Source organism: Lynx canadensis, chromosome B2 (assembly GCF_007474595.2).
Source record: "Lynx canadensis isolate LIC74 chromosome B2, mLynCan4.pri.v2, whole genome shotgun sequence".
Classification (NCBI taxonomy): Eukaryota; Metazoa; Chordata; class Mammalia; order Carnivora; family Felidae; genus Lynx; species Lynx canadensis.
The window spans coordinates 48,532,135-48,550,549 of record NC_044307.1 but is presented as its reverse complement, the minus strand read 5'-3'; the positions used below and the strand labels follow the sequence as shown (position 1 = coordinate 48,550,549).

Here is an 18,415-nt window from a genome sequence, read left to right as displayed (position 1 = left end):
TTTTTAAAAGACATTTTTACTTCCAACCCTCTAAGTTCTAGGTTCCCTTTCACCATGAACTCTACATAAATTTTCTCAGTACCTACTTATGTGTCGGGGAAGCTGCTATTTCTTGCTATAGTTTTCCTTCCCAGTTCTTGACTCATCTCATGTCTATTGTCTTCTATATAGCCCTGAAACTGCCTTATGTCTGTTTGGGCTGATCTCACTCCTACCTTGAGGAATTCAAAACAGAATCTTTTTTTCCAGACAGAAATTATTCTATTTTTATTAATTGACAAAGTAGGATATTTACAGAAATACTCTTTCATGTATGTATTTTTTTAAACATTTATTTATTTTTGAGACAGAGAGAGACAGAGCATGAATGGGGGAGGGTCAGAGAGAGAGAGAGGGAGGCACAGAATCTCAAACAGGCTCCAGGCTCTGAGCTGTCAGCACAGAGCCTGACACAGGGCTTGAACTCACGAACTGCGAGATCATGACCTGAGCCGAAGTCGGACGCTTAACGGACTGAGCCACCCAGGCGCCCCTCATGTATGTATTATTATATTATATATTATATATGTCTCACATGCCCATCACTGAAGAGAAAAAATACTCTGTGGTTTTACTTACACTACCATTAACAAGGCTAATCAGAACTTTGCTTTGAATAAGATTTGGTGATCTTAATATCCTCACTAGATCTCTGCTGAATTTGAAAGTTGTTAATCACTTATTTCCTTAGAAATACTTCACTTTTTAGCTTTTGTGACACTGACATTTGTTGATTCTCCTGTTAATCCTCTGGCTATTTTTCCTGTCTCCAATGGCTTCTCTTTCTCAACGCATTTCATAGTTCTGTGCTTGTAGCCCTGTGCTTCTTACTCTAATCAATGGAATAACATATTCTGCAGCATTCAGACAAAAACTGCTTCTTAGTTACCCATGAAAATCTCCTAAGAAGGTGCCACACTGGAAAACAATATAGCATATATTATCTTTTCCTCCAACATTGAAACTCCAGTTCCTACTGAGGCTCAGACAAAGTAGTGGTTTGCCCTTAAGGGCCATGCTGTATGAAACATACATAACCTTAAAGATAAGCATCCTTTTTAACAAAGCAAGACATCTATCATAGGATAGGAATATGGGGACTGAGACTAAAGGAGGGTATATTTCTTTTGGAATGGCAGGTGGAGTTGCTGTACTTAGTAGATTGTGATCTCTTTCTGTTTTGTAAAGCATGCAAAGTTGAATTTGCAGTAGTGAATTTGCAGTAGTGTGCCTGATCAGGTTTTGTTACTCTCCTAGAATCATCCTGTCTGTGCTCGCCATTTCATGTACCATCTCTCTCTCTATGTGCATATATGTGTAGAAGCTGTTGGTATTTATACTAGTATTAGTGTAGTTTTAACATTCTGATTGAATGCGATAGGTTCGCAGATCACAAAAACATGGGAAACAGTTATGACTAACTACTTATTGATATATAAGTAATTTTCCCATTCATTCAACAATTAATCCATTCAGCTCACTGTATGGAAGGCTCTATGCTAGGTATTAGTGCTACTAGGACAAATTAGGAAAACAATCCCTGTTTAACAGACCATATCACCATATAAAGAGTGGTGAGTACATGCATTCATTAACAGTTTACTGTGCATTAGGTACTGTGTAACACCCTGACAATATAAAGAAGCATCGTTTCTGATTTCTGGGGGCTGCCGATTTAGGGTTCATACAAGAGGGAAAAAGAATACATATATAAAATGGTCATTATGCTACAATAGATACATGCAGTAGCATCATGCAGAAAGTTATGTGGTATTTGAGAAGAAAGAATATTTTTGCAGTAAACTAACCTGCATCAGGGAGATATAAAAAGAAATCTTGACCTAAGAATTTTCTTACTTGTGTGATTTAATTATTGATATCATTGACTTGTTCTTTTGGGGTTGATCACTCCTAAAGGCAACCACTGCAGAGGATTTGATGGCTGGTGGATGACTTTATACAAGAGGTAGCACTTAGTCTGGGGCTTGAATACTGTTATTATTTTAAATGTGGGGACACAGTTAGGGACAGTGGGCACTGTCATAGGCTGGAAGATCACCATAAGCTATAACATAAAGCTAAGTAACATGAAGTAGCATAACGTAAGTTAGTAATAAGGTGAACTTCAGCCTTCCTGACTATATAGAGGTTGTAGGCAATAGGGAAAGGTAAAAACAAGATGAGGTAGTTGACAGGAGGTCAGCTTATAGGGATGACTTATAGAGTAAGCTACGTAGAAGGATATGTATTAGTGCAATATCCATCTTTCCCCACATTGCTCCATCCCAGCAGCTTTTATTAAGTGTTTACATTGCATGTGCACTGCTGTTTTCTGAAAATACATTCGACAAGAAGAGAGAAAGAAAAAAAGACAGGATTTACCTCCAATTGTATAGTTTAATTTAAAAATGGATAAACAAAGTAAGAAACACAGCACAATCTCATAACTGGTGCAGCATGAAAACATACAAAGAAAAAATTCTGGAATCTGCCTGGAGGAGTCAAGGAAAGCTGTTCCCATTTGGTCACCTTGAATCGCATTATGAAGGAGCGGTAAGATGGTAAGGTTGAGGGCACTGCAGACAGAAGAAACAACAAAGACCAAAAGGTATGACAGATAGTGGCTTTCTCGGAGGAACTGTGTGTATTTCTAAAATGCTACAATTTACAATGTTTTTCTCCTTGGAAAGGGAAAGGAATCAGCACTGGTGGGACATGAAAATGGTCAGGAGCTGTTGAGCTTTATCCTCCAGCTTTGTCATGCTCTGCAAGGGATTAATATGGTGGATTATTATACTCAAATTTGTATTTTACAGCTTTAACTCTAGACAAAGTGTAGAAGGCATTTTGTAGTGGTAATTCTAGAAGTGAAGCCTGTCTACAAGAGGACAGTTAGGGGGTTCTTGTCCCACGGTGTGGTAGCAGAAATGGAGATGTAAGAGACATAAAGTTGAGTAGTCAGACTTCAAGACTGAACATATATCTAGGATGAGGAAGTAGAGAGAACATAGGAAACTCACACAGTTCTTGTAATACCTGACTAAGTAGATAGTGGCACCATTAGGTAACCTAACAGGTGATTTAACCAGGCTGCATCAGGGACTCCAAAGCTATGAAGTTACATGATACCTCTTCTCCATAAACATGTTTGGTGTGAGTTGCTAGGCAGAGGGCTATTTCGCTGATTGGAGAGACAAGACCTGGAGCTGTGTCTTCCAAACAGTAAGAAATTAAGGACAGTGAAGAAGACAGCGTGAAGCTAAGACCACTGGAAGAAATTACAAGTATTTATGACTATGTTGTCTGTGCCTACCTATTATAAATTCAAGTAGAACTAGAAAAGGAATAGTGAGAAGAGATTCAACCACAGATTTGCAAAACTCACTCTTCCCTATAAAGATAAGCAGTAGGTCTTTATATGTTTTATAAGCGTGAATTTTTCAAATTATTTGTTAATATTTAGGGTATGCAAATTTTTAGCTAATCCATTTTATAAAGAACAACTTTTTCCAAATGTGGCTTTGCAACAAGAATTTTCATTCAAATTCTAAAGAAGAAATACTCTGAAATACTCAATATGATTTGATTTCATAGGGATATTTAAAAAATAGGCAAAAAAATGTGGAGTATGGTACACAAAGATAATTCATTCTAGTATATGTAAAGAAAAAATATCACGAATCACCATTATTTATCTTCTGCTACGAAGTCAAACATGGAGAAATGCTTTGAATTTGATACGCATTTAAACTGCAAAAAAAAAAAAAAAATTAGAGCTTGTTTTTTTTTTTTGAAATGTAGAAATGTAGAAATTTGTTTTTGTAGAGTCTGTTACGTACTTTTTTGATGTTTTCAAGGTTTTATTAAAACATGAAACAACAATCATCAATCTAATTAGGGGAAAGTCTTCACAATGAACATCTGTTGGTTTTGCCAGTCAGCATCCATAGAACCTTTATTTGGTAAAAATTTCCTCTGGGAAACTGCCTTTCTTTTACTCTTGACAGTGAGATTAAGTGGTAATAAACCACACCTTGCTCTAAGGATGCATTCTGATTGGAATAAGGCAATCAGCAGAGCCCATCTCCCTGACTACAAAATGATCAGTCAGTTCATACATGGGCACACAATTCAAGAGTTAGTTGAGGGCCCTTGGAAAGAACATTTTCTTCTCCTATGGGCACTATGTGAGGTGACTCTAGAGGAATCACTACATAGAACCAAAGAGGAGGCTCCCACTCAGAAGGCAGAGCAGATAAGCTGGATCTTTGTGACAAGGTTGAGCTGCATTTTCCTGTGTGTCCTAATATGCTAGCTAATTTAGTTAAGAACCAGTCTTCTACTGGTCTTCATGAGAGTGCCATGGGGCCTTTAGTAACTTTCATCTTTAATAACTCTAGGTAGTTTATGTACTAATTCAAACATATCATGTCCATAATTATCAGATCATTCAAGATAATGAATATGAAAGGAGAATTATTAGAGATACCATTTTAATACTTTAATAGAGGTTATTAATGGGAGTGCTTTTAATAGGAAATGTAATTGAATTAAGGTATAATTCAGCTTATAAGAGGGAGAAATAGTCAACATGTGTCTTTGAGTATATAACCAAAGCCCTTTGAAAGCTGATGTACTGTGCTTTAGAAAGTTTCCTGTGTCTAATTTTACAATTTTCCCAACTGTTAAGATATAGGAAGTGGAGCAAACAAGGGTGAATGTCATGGCTTTCTATAAAGTCTCTTTATTTCTTGAAAGAACAAAGTGAAGAACTAGTCATTTAGAGTCATATGATAGGAGAACTCAGGAAAGGTCAAGATTAATAGACCTTTATAGCACTTTAGATGAGTATTGCATCTTATTGGCCTCTAAAATGTTTACATAGAGTGAGCATGAGGTTTATCCTAAGTTAGAAGGACACTGTGACTCATTTCTGGGATATTGAAGGCTTCTCTGCATTTAGACCTTTGGGTGGCTGTGTTGGGGCCACTTTGCTGGGCAATGTGCGTGGGTCATAGACAATAGTAGAATGTGTGATAATGGCAGGAGGGAAAGTAAAAAACAGAATTTTAAGAAACAAATCATTGGCTATCTATCATATACCAGCCACCAATGATACAAAGTCAATAGCAAAAGCATGTTTCATCTGGAAACTGTACCCAGGCCTATTACCTGAGGACAGGAACTCTTGTTCTAACAGACCCAACCTTCCCTTTTCATGATAAATCGTTTGTAATCTTCTCTTTACTGTCCTTGAGTGAAAATTATAGATAATATAAATTTAAAAAAATCAATGTAATTAAAAAATCAATATAATCATCTAACTGTAATATCCAAGGAATAGTATATAAAAATAATGTATATTTTTTCAGTATGTAAATGCTTAGGCTCGACTACACTAGATGATACGGTGAGGTAGTCAGGTGCTACAGCTGTACATAGAATTGTGAATACAGAAGCTACAAATAAAGAAATGCTATGATGTGACTTATTGGTAACTGAAATATCAGAATAGTGATGTGCTCTTCAAAACACTGAATAACTCTAGGAAAATTTCAAACCAAATAAAGCTTAATCTTCCCTGGATTTGCATTCTTGGAAAATTTAAGATACTAAAATTCAGTATATTAAAGTTGCAAAAGTTTTATATTTATATATGAAATGGACTTAGGTTCTAGATACAGATATTTGTAAAGTGATTTTAACCTGGTCCATTATTTGTGGTTTGTAACAGATGTTGGACAAATTATCGTTGTGTGAATACATGGTATCCACTCACTAACTGCCAGTAGCACCCCTTAATCATTATGACAACCCCAAAACACCCCTACCCATTTCTAAAACTACCCGTAGAGAGCTGTAATGTCCCTTTGGTAATCAGTGTTTTAAATGTTCATAGTTACCCAAGCCCTAAATCACGATGAAGTGCGAAGCTCCACGTAACTGTGTTATGCACAAGGCCGAATGGGGATGTAGAATAAGGATTTTGTCAAACATATAATTCGTATTCATATACCTTTTAAATTATTTCCATATAAATATACATATCTTGTTCCTAAAAGAAGTTTTTTTTAGTTTTTCTTACTCTAAATTAAAAGAATCGAATGAGAAGCAAATAGTAGTTAGGGGCCTACTTGGCATTTCAAAGAAAAACTTTATTTTGAAACTAAAAGGTCTCTTCTTTTCACATGTTTTATATTTGGTGTAGAGCCTGGAGTATGCTCAGATTCAAACATGCAACTCCAAGAATGGCTTTTATTTTGGAATTGGGTTGTACAGCCTCCATTACTGCCCGTGTGGTATGCCAGCCTGATCAATAGCCTGATGAGGCATGTGTGGCCTGCACTGCCCAGCCCCACCATTTTCAACCTAATTAGCAGCTGCTCAAAGATGGGAAACAGGTGCAGATCCAGGGCCAGACCAGGGAAGTCTGCCTGTAATTAACAAGGAAAAAAGGGTCAGATATTGGGAAGAATATCAAATCGGCCCACTGGGGTTAGCATGCTGGCCTCAAAGGCATAGTCACCTGAGATCTTAAGCATGCTAATGTAAATTATGCAAGCTTTCAAACAACGTGTCTGCATAATCAGTTGGCAGAGAGGAAAATGATTTTTTCTTTCTTTCTTTCTTTCTTTTTTTTTTTCAATAGAGAAGGGAAAAGGGCATCTACAAACTTATTTTTTTCTCACCATGTTGTGGACTTTCTCACCATGTAGTGACATTTCCTGAGAGGCAATCATGAGTCCTTAGAAGAAGCTGTTAAGCAATTACAACTCTTCTAGAAATAAGTGAAGTTTGGAGGAGAAGCTAATAATCAGGTTGTTGAGAGAATTATGTACTAACAGGTAATTGAAAGAAGACACATTATGCACACGTGGTTATGTATAATAAATTTATTTTGGTCATTGGCAACTTTCTGAATTACTCCATAAAGTGAAGCCCATTTAAGATAAGCAAGGACTTCCCAAGGGCCACGTAAATTTGAAGAAAGCTAAAAACCAAATTTTTGAGCAAAAAAACGAAGGACAAGTCCACATGCCGTGTTCTGATTCTGGCTTTAATAGTCAATGCTTTCAGTACCAAGGAATTGGTTCTATTCCAAGTCATGGAGCTTTTTCATGGACTTTAGGCTGAGAAGACTTTACACCCTGTCCTTTTTAGCATTTAGCCTCCCAGTAAACTGTCACCTACATGGTGCCAGATTTCCTAGGCTAGAAGGGAGTTTTATATTTCTGGTTGAGCAATTGGTGGCAATTTCATTCAACCTAGTGAAATTAACATGGGAAAAACAACCCCTAAACCTTAGATACTTAGCAAAGGCTTATTTCTTACTGTCAGTGCATGTCTTGTGGATTAAGTATGGCTCCCTATTGACTTCATTAAAATATTAAGTGGAAGGAACTGACTTTCTCTGGGACGTGGCTATCTTTGTGACAGAGAGGATACAACATGGCAGAACCTTGGGAGTGGTTTTCATCCCACTTACGTACCACTTGATTTCCAATGATGTCAGTGAGGTGGGATATATAATCCTCTCTTGAGGAGGGATAGTAAATACTTTGGGTAATAATAAAATCAACTACAGTGATTTGGACTAAATCTGTATACATTTTTAGAAAGGTAGTCCTTACTGTGGCGTGAATACAAGTACCGATGGGTCTAAAACAGTGAAGTTTGTAAAATCAGAGTCAGAGAAAATGCTACTAGCTGCCTTATTTTTGTTTTCAAAAATGCACCATTTTTGTTTTCAAATATGGATAAAGTGTCCAGGTACTTTATCATTTTCTTTTGTACACTCATAGCAACCTTGGAATCTTGGAGTTATCCCTGTTTTATCAAAACTGTGGCTCAGAGACTTTCAGTGATTTACTCAAATCTGTTCGGCTAACAAAGTTGCAGCATGGGGATTCCAACCCAGCTCTGTCATAGAATGCCCTCTTCTGAATGCACCACATTGCTTCAGAAGATGTGGCAGATCTGGCAGGTACCTTATCTCATGGGCTCATAACACAATCTGTTGCATCTGTCACATTGTGATTGTGAGATTCTTGGGGGCATAAGAGGGAACCTGTGCTGTCTGGAGAGCATCAGCCAGTAACTCTGGGCTCAGTGCAGTGTGCTTGAGTACTAAGCACAGAACACACACTTTCAGGATTGAAGTCAAGATGACTGAAGTCTTTCCAGGGTCCCTTTACTTAAATATCTTTGTATTAGGGTTCCTCAATATTGCATTGTGGATTTTTTTTTTTTTTTTTGCACTGAATAGTCTTTTGCTCTGTGTGTGTGTAGCAGGGCTGTTGAGAAGAATCTCTGGCCTCTACTCATTAGATGCCCATAACAACTTTCCCTTAATTGTGAAAACTAAATTGTCTCCTGACATTGCCAAATGTCTTTGATGTGTGTGTGTGTGCATGTGTACAAAAACACCCCTAGTTATAGGAACAACTACTTTACACCCAAATGATAAATTTGGTACAGAATTACTGTATATGGATACTGAACTCTATTTTATATGAACTCTAATCTTCTTGTATTATATAATAATTATCCATTCTTTAAACAACATTAAGTGATCACTAACTATATTCAGGTACTTTGCTACTTTGGATGGGGGAGGAGTTGCTATGGTAATCAGTAAGACCACTCAGGTCTTCACTAGATGATATGCTTTGTAATTCTGCATCTATAAAGAAGCTAAGAAAGAGAGAAAAGTTGGATTGAAGTTCTTTACGTGGACAAGAAAAGACCGAGGGTTTTTAAAAATATATCAAATACAGCAAAGAATTTTGAGTAGGATTTGATAGGAAAAATGCAGGAAAGAAAATAATGCAGTTAGCTATCCCTCTCTCTCTTCAGGATCAACTCTGACCACCTATTTTTGAGGGTCATCCCAAAGCCTAAAATATCTTTAAATAAATCTCTTGCTCTCGACAGGCTCAGGGATTGATGATGCTAAATCTAGAAAGAACCTTAGCCTCATCTAAACCTTGGGGCTGAGACCTGCCAGGAAAGATGGTAAGGTGAATCAAAAAGTCTCTTCTTAATCTTAGGAAGATAATGAAGAAGATAAGAAGGAAGAGAAGGAGAATAAGGAAAAATGCAGGAAGGAGAGGAAAATGAGGGACTTAGAATGTGATATAGCAGGAAGATCAGAAAATTTAGACAAAGTTGAGGTTCAGACTATGAGACCTTAGGCCAGTTGTGCATTAGATGTTATATCATCTCTAGAATGGGAGGAAGAATTATTGCCTTCCACATGGGTTACTGTAAGAATTAGATATGCCATATTTCCTCTTGAGACACATTTGAACATTTTAAATTGACATGCACATGTAATGTGCTTTTTGTTAGTCTCCTCCCAATTTTGCTACCTATTATTATCATGGAAGGCTGGAAGGAAACTAGACTTTCTGACTGGAAAACTGCAGTTTACCTATAAGTTTTATGTACCTATTTGGAAGTCAGGTCAAGGAGCTTTGGGAAAGGTGAGGAGGAGATGAAGTGGGTTCCTATTAAAAAGGACCTACGTTGGGGGTGCCTGGGTGGCTCATTTGGTTAAGCATCTAACTCTTGATTTTGGCTCAGGTCATGATCTCATGGTTTCTGAGTTCAAGCCTTGAATCAGGCTCTGCGCTGACAGTGAGGAACCTCCTTGGATTTCTCTCTCTGCCCCTCCCCTGCTTGCATGTTCTCTCTCTGAAAATAAATAAATAAACCTAAAAAACCCCCAATAAATATAAAAAGACCTACATTGGCTAAAGAATGGAATCAATGATGGAAAGAGAAGACGTAGTTTGAAGCAATCAATTAGCAGGGTTTAAACAAATAAACAAAAGAGAAGCCATTATACAAATTAAGACCATTTAGCTTCAGAAGAATGTCTGATTACTGACCATGACAAAAAGCCAGGAAGATGGGGCACATTTCTGTTTGAGTGCCCTCCAGTTCTGTTAATAGACCATGTATGGTGGCTATCAGAACTTCACTCTCAGTGTCCACCTTTTTCTTGTTGAATTCCACTGAAAATTTTATGTCTACTGGCATTATAAATGACTTGGATGTCTTAGTGTTTCATCATTTAGTTATGATTCTAATTATATCTTAAATAAGAATGTGCTGGAACTTGTTTTAGTTGGAGACCAAGGCCCATGAAACATTAAGACCCCTATTTTGATTGCATTACTTCGCATGTAGGAACAGCTTAGTGAATATCAGTTGATTGAGACATTGATTCTACACAAATTGAAGTAAAGTTCCATATATGGTTAAGGCTCTCTTTGAAGTCTAAATTTCCTGTTGTGATGCTTGTTTTTAAGTGCAAGACATTATTTTTAACTACAAGACATTCAAATTTAATAGTTGGGTGAACAAGGAAATAAGCCATTTTATCTCTATTTAACACATGAAAAAACTTAAGTCTAGACAGTACAGTGTTTTATTTAAAGTCACATGGAAAGTAAATTTAAGCCGGTACTCTGTTTCTAGGAAATCACGAATTACCCAACCACAGCCACTTTCTCAGCCTTAATCTAACAAACACCAGGCTAAAACATGTCCCCTGTAGGACTGAAATGATTACCTAGGTGCCCTACATCACAGTGCATATTTTTAATACTGGGAGAAAATGGCTATATCTTATAAATTACAAGGAAATAGAGTAGCATCATTAGATATTTCAGCCAAGTTCAACAGCTGGCCTCAATTCTTCTTTTAAAATGCAGAGCCTCAAAATAGACAGACTAAGATTTATAAAAATAGATCTGTCTGTCACTTCTAATTTTACATTTTGCAAACAAGTTGTGCTTCAATGAAAATTTGCAGATAGATTGAGCATCTGGCAATAGAAAGATTGTCAGGATTTCTGTGGTTTGGATTCAGACTACAAAGGATAATTGGTAAAGATAATCTTTTGTTTGAATTGCCTAAATGATTTTACCTCACTAACCCTGACAACAGATGGTGAGTATAGTTATTATCAACTCATTTTTATGAGAGGGAGGCCACTGAAGAGCCAAAGCACTGGATCCCCCCTTGCTGCTGAAGCCATGTATCATTGTGGAATAAGGTCCAGCCTGGGTTCGCAAGCCTAGCTTTGTCACTAACTGGCTTTGTGATCCTTGACACATCTCTAATAGTTGGAGTTTCCTGTGCTGAGCTGTACTACAACAGAGTAGATTAGACCTCCCTACTCAAAGTGTGGTCCATGGACCGGCAACATTAGCATCACTGGAAGCTGGTTAGAACTTAGACTCTCAGGCCTCACTGTAGACCTTGGGAATCAGAATGCACATTCGAAATAGTTCCCAGGTGATTTCTATAAATGTTGCAGTTCAAGAACCCCTGGGCTTAAGGCTCTTATGGCTTCTTCTAGTTGAAACACTATTATTTTGAGCACAGGGATGGTGGGGACTGTCCTACAAGCCCTAATAGAGCCCTTGGCATAGAGTGCATTATGGGATGAATAAACAAATGAGGAGAAAGGTGTTCTTACCCAGCCAACTTCAAAGACAAGTCATTTTGACCAACAAGGCCTTAAAAATCTCAGAAAGCTCCTTTTGTAAGTTGCGCCAATTGTTCCCCCACATAGAAGCATGAGAACCCTGTATTCTTATATCCATTTCTTCCTTTTAAACAAAATGATCTTACTTCCACATTAAAAAAAGAGTTGCCTCTCACCTCTCTCTGCACTTAGCTGATTCTAAGCGGTACAAACACCAAACCAATCTGTCCTTTTCCTTGAAGCTGCTTTCTTTCCCTTTCTCAGTCCACCTGCTCAGGCATCACATTACTGCCAGCCCATTTGCACCATCTGCTCATTTAAGTGTCCGTTGATGGGAGGACAGAGGACACCTGGTGACCGTGAAGTCGGCCCAATACACTGAAGGAAATCAGCAAAGTGGCAAAAAGGCATGAAATAAAACAGACCTTGGGAATCCAGAGGGTAGAGTTTCAGAGGAAGGAGGGATGAGCAAAATGGGTTGAGCTTCTGAGGCCCTGGGCAGTCTTTTAATTTCCTGACCTTTTGCTCTGTGAGCACTGCTCTGTGAAAGGAGAGAGATTCCTAAGGAAGCAAGAACACATTTATTTTCTGCTGAACAGCTGCTTCCTGCAAAGCAAATGGTACATGGTGAGCCTGTTCTGGGTACCTGTTGGAGTGAAGATTGTTAAATGTCTACAAGGCCACCTGTATGTCTAAGCTGCTAGCTAGGTCATTGCTTCTAATTCTGCAAAGCATCCGTAGTCAACTGTTTATCATTTCTGAAAGCAGATTCAGATGGAAAGACCTAGCTATAACCTGCAGAAATATGGCCAGAGGGCTACTCTGGAAGTTTGGGCCTCAGAGAACCACACAGAGGGCCCCAGGCCAAAGTTAGGACACACCATCCTAGATGTACTCCTAGGAGCCTCAACGGTCAAATGTCTCCTCAGCCCAGAGTTACTTAAAACCAACTGTCACACATTTAGCTCATGGTTTCAATTCTTAATAGAAAGTGACTGTTTTGTTTCTCCTCAGCTGGTAGTATGCAAGTTCATTAAAAGCATTAGTAGTGGTGGGCATGAGGATCTGAACCTTAACAGAATTGCTTCAGAATTCACTGCAAATAGTTAATCAGAGCCATTTTTTTTTTTTCAACGTTTATTTATTTTTGGGACAGAGAGAGACAGAGCATGAACGGGGGAGGGGCAGAGAGAGAGGGAGACACAGAATCGGAAACAGGCTCCAGGCTCCGAGCCATCAGCCCAGAGCCTGACGTGGGGCTCGAACTCACGGACCGCGAGATCGTGACCTGGCTGAAGTCGGACGCTTAACCGACTGCGCCACCCAGGCGCCCCTGCAAATAGTTAATCAGAGCCATTTTTACAAAAGAAGTGTAGTGATTAAGAGAGTCATCTCTGGGAATAGAATCCTGACTTAATAATGTACCTGTGTGACTATGGGTGAATTCATGTTTTTCTCAGTTTTCTTGTCCATAAAATGGGATGATGATAGTAACCCACCTCACAGCATTGTTGTAAAGACTGCATGTACCATATAAAGAAATAGAATCTGGCATACAGTTAACTGCTACACTGTTTGCTATTATTGGGGAAGAGAGATTGTTCTGAAACTTGTTTTCTCTTGTCTTTTTTACCCACAGAAGGAAGAAGCTAATTACGGAAACTGTTAGGACTCGCATTTTGCATGGATTCCAGGTGATAAACCTCTTCCACCTTTCCACTTCTTGCCAAGCCTTGTTTCCCATTACCTTATTATTTGACTCCTAGCTCTGTCAGAGAAAATAAGAAAGAAATCTATCTAATGATTCTTTCCTGTAGTGTCTTCCTTGTCAGCATCTGCTCAATCACTAGTAGATATTGACGTATTGAAGGTTCCCTCAAGCTTGTTCAAACAGGGAATTAACTCTAATTCTCAGCGATGAGAGGGGGCTTAGTTGGAGCCAAAGTATCTTGCTGGCCTTAAAACTAAGTCCGGACCCTCACAATGGGGTAAGTCAAGAGTCTCAAACTCAAATGCCCACAGGGGCCTGAGAGCAAAGTGCTATCAGCCTCTCTTCTATTGCTCACTTTAGACAAAGGCAGGCAGATAATTGTGCAAGAGCAGGATCAACAGCCATTCACACCAGATCTTAGTTTGGGAGAAATTAACAAGCGGTGAGGCCTGTGGAGAAATGGCATCCATATGAGCTAAAGAGGGAAGCTGCTCTCAGTTCACGTGAGCCCAATGTTGCTCGATTTTCTGATCTTTAAAGAGAAGAAGCCCTCAAGTGTGATTTTTTTTTCAGGTGAAATCTCCAGATTTGTTATCTGCTGAAAATTGCAGATGTCAGAACATGGAGGGAGACAAATAAAGCGTGTTTATGAGTGGAATCTAATCTGTAGGCTTCAATTTTGGGTTAAGTTATGTGCACTTAGATCCTTCTCTGTGCCAGCCAATATGTTATACAGAATGCTTAATGTGCCTGGTTGAGGGCTGGGTGCTGTAGGGAGAGGGGAAAAGCTTCATCTTGGTCAGGAGATATGAGTCTCATGAATGAGGGATTTTTTTGACTTTTTCCTCTAACTTTTGATTTTGAAATAATTTCAGATACACAGAAAATTTGAAAAGTAGTACAAAGACTTTCCATGTATAATTCACCTACAGTCTCTAAATATGGCTAATATTTTATCATATTTACTTTCTCATTGTCTTGTTCTTTTTTTTTTTTTGAGAGAGAGAGAGAGAGAGAGAGAGAGAGAGAAAAGAACGAGTGGGGGAGGGGCAGAGACTCTTAACCAGGCTCCATGCTTGGAGCCCAATGCAAGGATCAATCCCATGATCCTGGTATCATGACTTGAATCAAAATCAAGAGTCAGACACTTCACCAACTGAGCCACCTGTGCCCCATCTTTGGCTTGTTCTTGATCTCTATTCCTTTCTTCTTTTCTGGGTGTATCTTTTTCTATGTGTGTGTATGTGTGTGTGCACGTGCCTGAAAAATTTGCGAGTAAGTTGAAGAATTAGTGTCCTTTTACTTCCAAATGGTTTAGTGTATTTTCTAAAAGCAAGAATATCTTCTGACATACCACAGTATAATAGATCAAGAAATTAACATTAATGTACATCTATACAGATCTGATCTATAAAGATCGTTCAAATTTCATGCCACAGTGTCTTTATAGCAAAAGAAAAATTTCAGTCCCAGAATCCAACAAAAGTGTCCATATTGCTTCTTTATATTCTTGTTTGTTGGCTGAGGTGGGGGTGGGGAGGCAGTTTGTCTTTCATCAGAAAAGACAAATCTCTCTTGTGTTTTATGACATTAATATTTTAGAAGACTACAGGCCATTCCTCAATAATTTGGAAGAGTAGAGATTACCTTTCATTTTGGGTTTGTTTAGTATTTCCCAACGATTAGATTCAGATCATGTATTTTTGTCAGGAATACCAAGAAGTGATGTTGAGTCCTTCTCAACATGAGAAAGACACAATGCAAGTATTTGGGGGAACACTGTCCATTTGGTTTCTTTTGTTTGTTAAAATTTTATTTTAGAGAGAGTGCTAGCAGGGAAGAGGTTCAGAGGGACAGAGAGAGAATCTTAAGCAGGCTCCACATTCAGCATGGAGCCTGATGTGGGGCTCAATCCTACAACCCTGGGATCATGACTGGAGCTGAAATCAAGTGTCGGATGCACAATCGACTGAGCCACCCAGGTGCTCCAGAAGACTGTCCATTTGTTTTGGGAAGAGAAGTATTAACTGTGCAAGTACTTGCCTTTCAAATTGGCATTTTGCTATTGTTTTTGTTATTTTAGCCTTGTTATTAAGATCCTATTCAAATTCATTCAGTCTACATAAAGGTTTCTCCTCTTGCTCCTCTTCTCCCACTCTACATTTGTTTTCATGATGAAATATCCAGATTCTTTGGGTCCATTTGGTATTGAGATTATATGCAAACCTGTGAAGTTTGATGAATTGGTAGCTGAAAGGATAGCCAAAAAAAGCAGACAGACTCACTATTGAATTTGGTAACAGGAGCCTTTCCCACTACTTGGGCCCCCAGAGACTTTATATATGAAGCAAGAAGCAGACTGTGGGTTAAATGGAGTGTAGACATGCCTACCTACTTCCTCTTCACTTTAACAAAAGAAATAATTCCCTGCATTTATATAATTTTTGAAAAATTCTCAAAAATTTATCACATTTGTTATCTCCTGTTTATAAGAGAAAACAGTACACAGGTAAAGATTTAAAAATACTAGCAGGAGACAGTCCCGCCCTGGATTCCTAGTTTTGTTCCTTGGGACAGTCATTCTGTGGAAATGCCTTATGAAATCCCCAAATTTGAGCAGCATCAGAGAGCAGCAGAAAGGCACAGGCTTTTGAACTAACAGGTTTTAGTTGGAGCTTCAGATTTACTGTCCAGTATTTGTGGAATCCTAGACAATTTGCTCTCTGCAGCTCAGCTTCCTCATTTGTAAAATGGAGGATTATCTTGCCAGACTCTCACAAGAATTAACAAGATAAACAAAAGGAAAACATTTAACTCAGTGTACTTGGTAGATAGTACAGTGCAATAAATGTGGATTTTCTTTCATATTCCTTTTTATCTAGGCACGTTCAAGGGTTTACTAATTCCTTCCTTGTTACAAAGTCCATTGGGAGGAATTTCAGTATCTACTAATACTAACAAAGATTTGGTAAAAAAGAGGCACATAATTTTATTTATTTTTATTTTTATATGTTTATTTATTTTTGAGAGAGAGAGAGAGAGCATATGAGCCGGAGAGGGGCACAGAGAGAGGGAAATAGAGGAGCCGAAGGAGGCTCTGGTGCTGTCAGTGCAAAGCCCCACTTGGGGCTCAAACCCACAAACCATGAGATCATGACCTGAGCTGAGGTTGGATACTCAACCACCTGAGCCACTGAGGTGCCCCTGGAATTTTAAATAATTTTAACAACCTGACATGTTGGACATATGCACACTATCCTTACAGTCCTAAAATCATAAAAGCAAATATCAATGATTGGTAAGTTTTATATGAATATGATGCATTTAACCACAATATTTGCAGAATCAATTTGGCAGTCACAAATAGGAAGCCTCTGGATCTTGGTTCTATGTAGAAATGCCCTTTTTGTAATTTAAACAGTTCATTACAATTGGAACTCAAGCATATGTGTGACAAAGTAGGTGACAAAGTCTTTCATGTATTGAAAGAGATTATCAGGAACTGAAGGAACATGGTCCTACATAGAGGAAATTGCCACTCTTTCAGTTGTTGAATGTGGAATGACAGTGTGCATGGAAGCCCTGGCTTCGGGTTCAGCGGCTTACAGATTCACTTGTGTTCACTTTAGTTTTTTTTTTTTTTTAATGTTTATTTATTTTTGAGAGAGAGAGAGAGTGAGAGAGCCAGAGAGTGAGTGGGGGTGGGGGTGGGGGAGGGGCAGGGACAGGGAAACCCAGAATCCCAAGCAGGGTCCAGGCTCTGAACTGTCAGCACAGAGCCAGATGCAGGGCTCGAACCCACAAACCGTGAGATCATGATCTAAGCCAAAGTTGATTGCTTAACCAACTGAGCCACCCAGGCACCCCTCACTTTATATTTTTCCAGGCATATGACATCATAGTCCAAGTAAATGTAGAACAATCTTGAATTTCTTTTCTCTAACTTTTATAGGAAGTTACCTTGTTATAAAGCTATTTTTGGGGCGCCTGGGTGGCGCAGTCGGTTGAGCGTCCGACTTCAGCCAGGTCACGATCTCGCGGTCCGTGAGTTCGAGCCCCGCGTTGGGCTCTGGGCTGATGGCTCAGAGCCTGGAGCCTGTTTCCGATTCTGTGTCTCCCTCTCTCTCTGCCCCTCCCCCGTTCATGCTCTGTCTCTCTCTGTCCCAAAAATAAATAAACGTTGGAAAAAAAAAAAATTAAAAAAAAAAAAAAGCTATTTTTGCTTTCCTTCTATATTTGTAAGGGAATAAGTCATCAGAAACGGTAGGGAGGATGGAGGCTACAAATGGGAGCATTGGGTACTTCCTAGTTGAAGAGAAAGAACAATAGTGACATCATCCACATTTTTTTTTTTTTAACACTGCTCATATTCAGGATCAACATATGACTGATGATCCAAACTGGGTTACTTGAGAGAAAGAGGGTATTATTAGTAATTTTACTGAGACAAAACAAGTAAACAGACTAACTGAGCCAAACCAGGGCATGCTATCCTTGAGGACTCCCGTCAGGAATTAAAATTACCAGATAGGTTAAGTTTCATAGAATGGCTAAGTAAATAAAACTGCAGATGGGCAGTAATTCCCCTTACTGCTACCATCGCTCTCTGTCCAGTGCCCATCTTTTCCAGGCTGTTTAGGGTACTCCATTGCAGACATCTCCCCACGATTCAGACTTTAACTGGCTTTTCTAGAAGAATGTATGTAGTTGGTACCCCCCCCATTCTCTTGACTCATTTCAGTGTACTGAAAATTTATCTTAGAGACTCCTTCACAATAAGGTGTTTATTTCTGGTGGACTTAGTGCGGTGGCCTTTTAGAACAGAACTCACGGTCATAAACAACATGGGAAATCTGGCACTAAAATAATTGGAAAGTGACTATTTTTGTTTTAGGGAGAGGGGTTGTTTGTTTGTTTTACCATGAAGGCAGAAGTCTTCTCCCCTTCACTTTACAATCCTGTGTACTTGTGAAGCATGGGCATCTGTAGCCTTTTCATGTGCCTTTACTCAATTGTCCCTCCCCACAGGAGGAGCAGGTAGTCTATGTAGGGTGGCTTAGTCACGGAGCACAGGCTTCCCATTCTAAAGAGGAGTACAAATGAGATCTGGAGAGGCAAAGTGAGATGCTCAGTGTCACAGCAAAAAAATTATTTCTGACGTGCAT

The 18,415-nt window shown here is 38.8% G+C and overlaps 1 long non-coding RNA gene across 1 annotated transcript in view; it reads left to right on the top strand.

Annotated features, from left to right (window-relative positions):
- The window catches only part of LOC115514049, a 104,119-nt gene that overhangs the window by 44,189 nt on the left and 41,515 nt on the right, over positions 1 to 18,415 (top strand). The window contains exon 4 of the long non-coding RNA XR_003968871.1: positions 13,179 to 13,233. This is a non-coding gene — a long non-coding RNA (uncharacterized LOC115514049). The remainder of the gene's footprint in view (positions 1 to 13,178; positions 13,234 to 18,415) is intronic.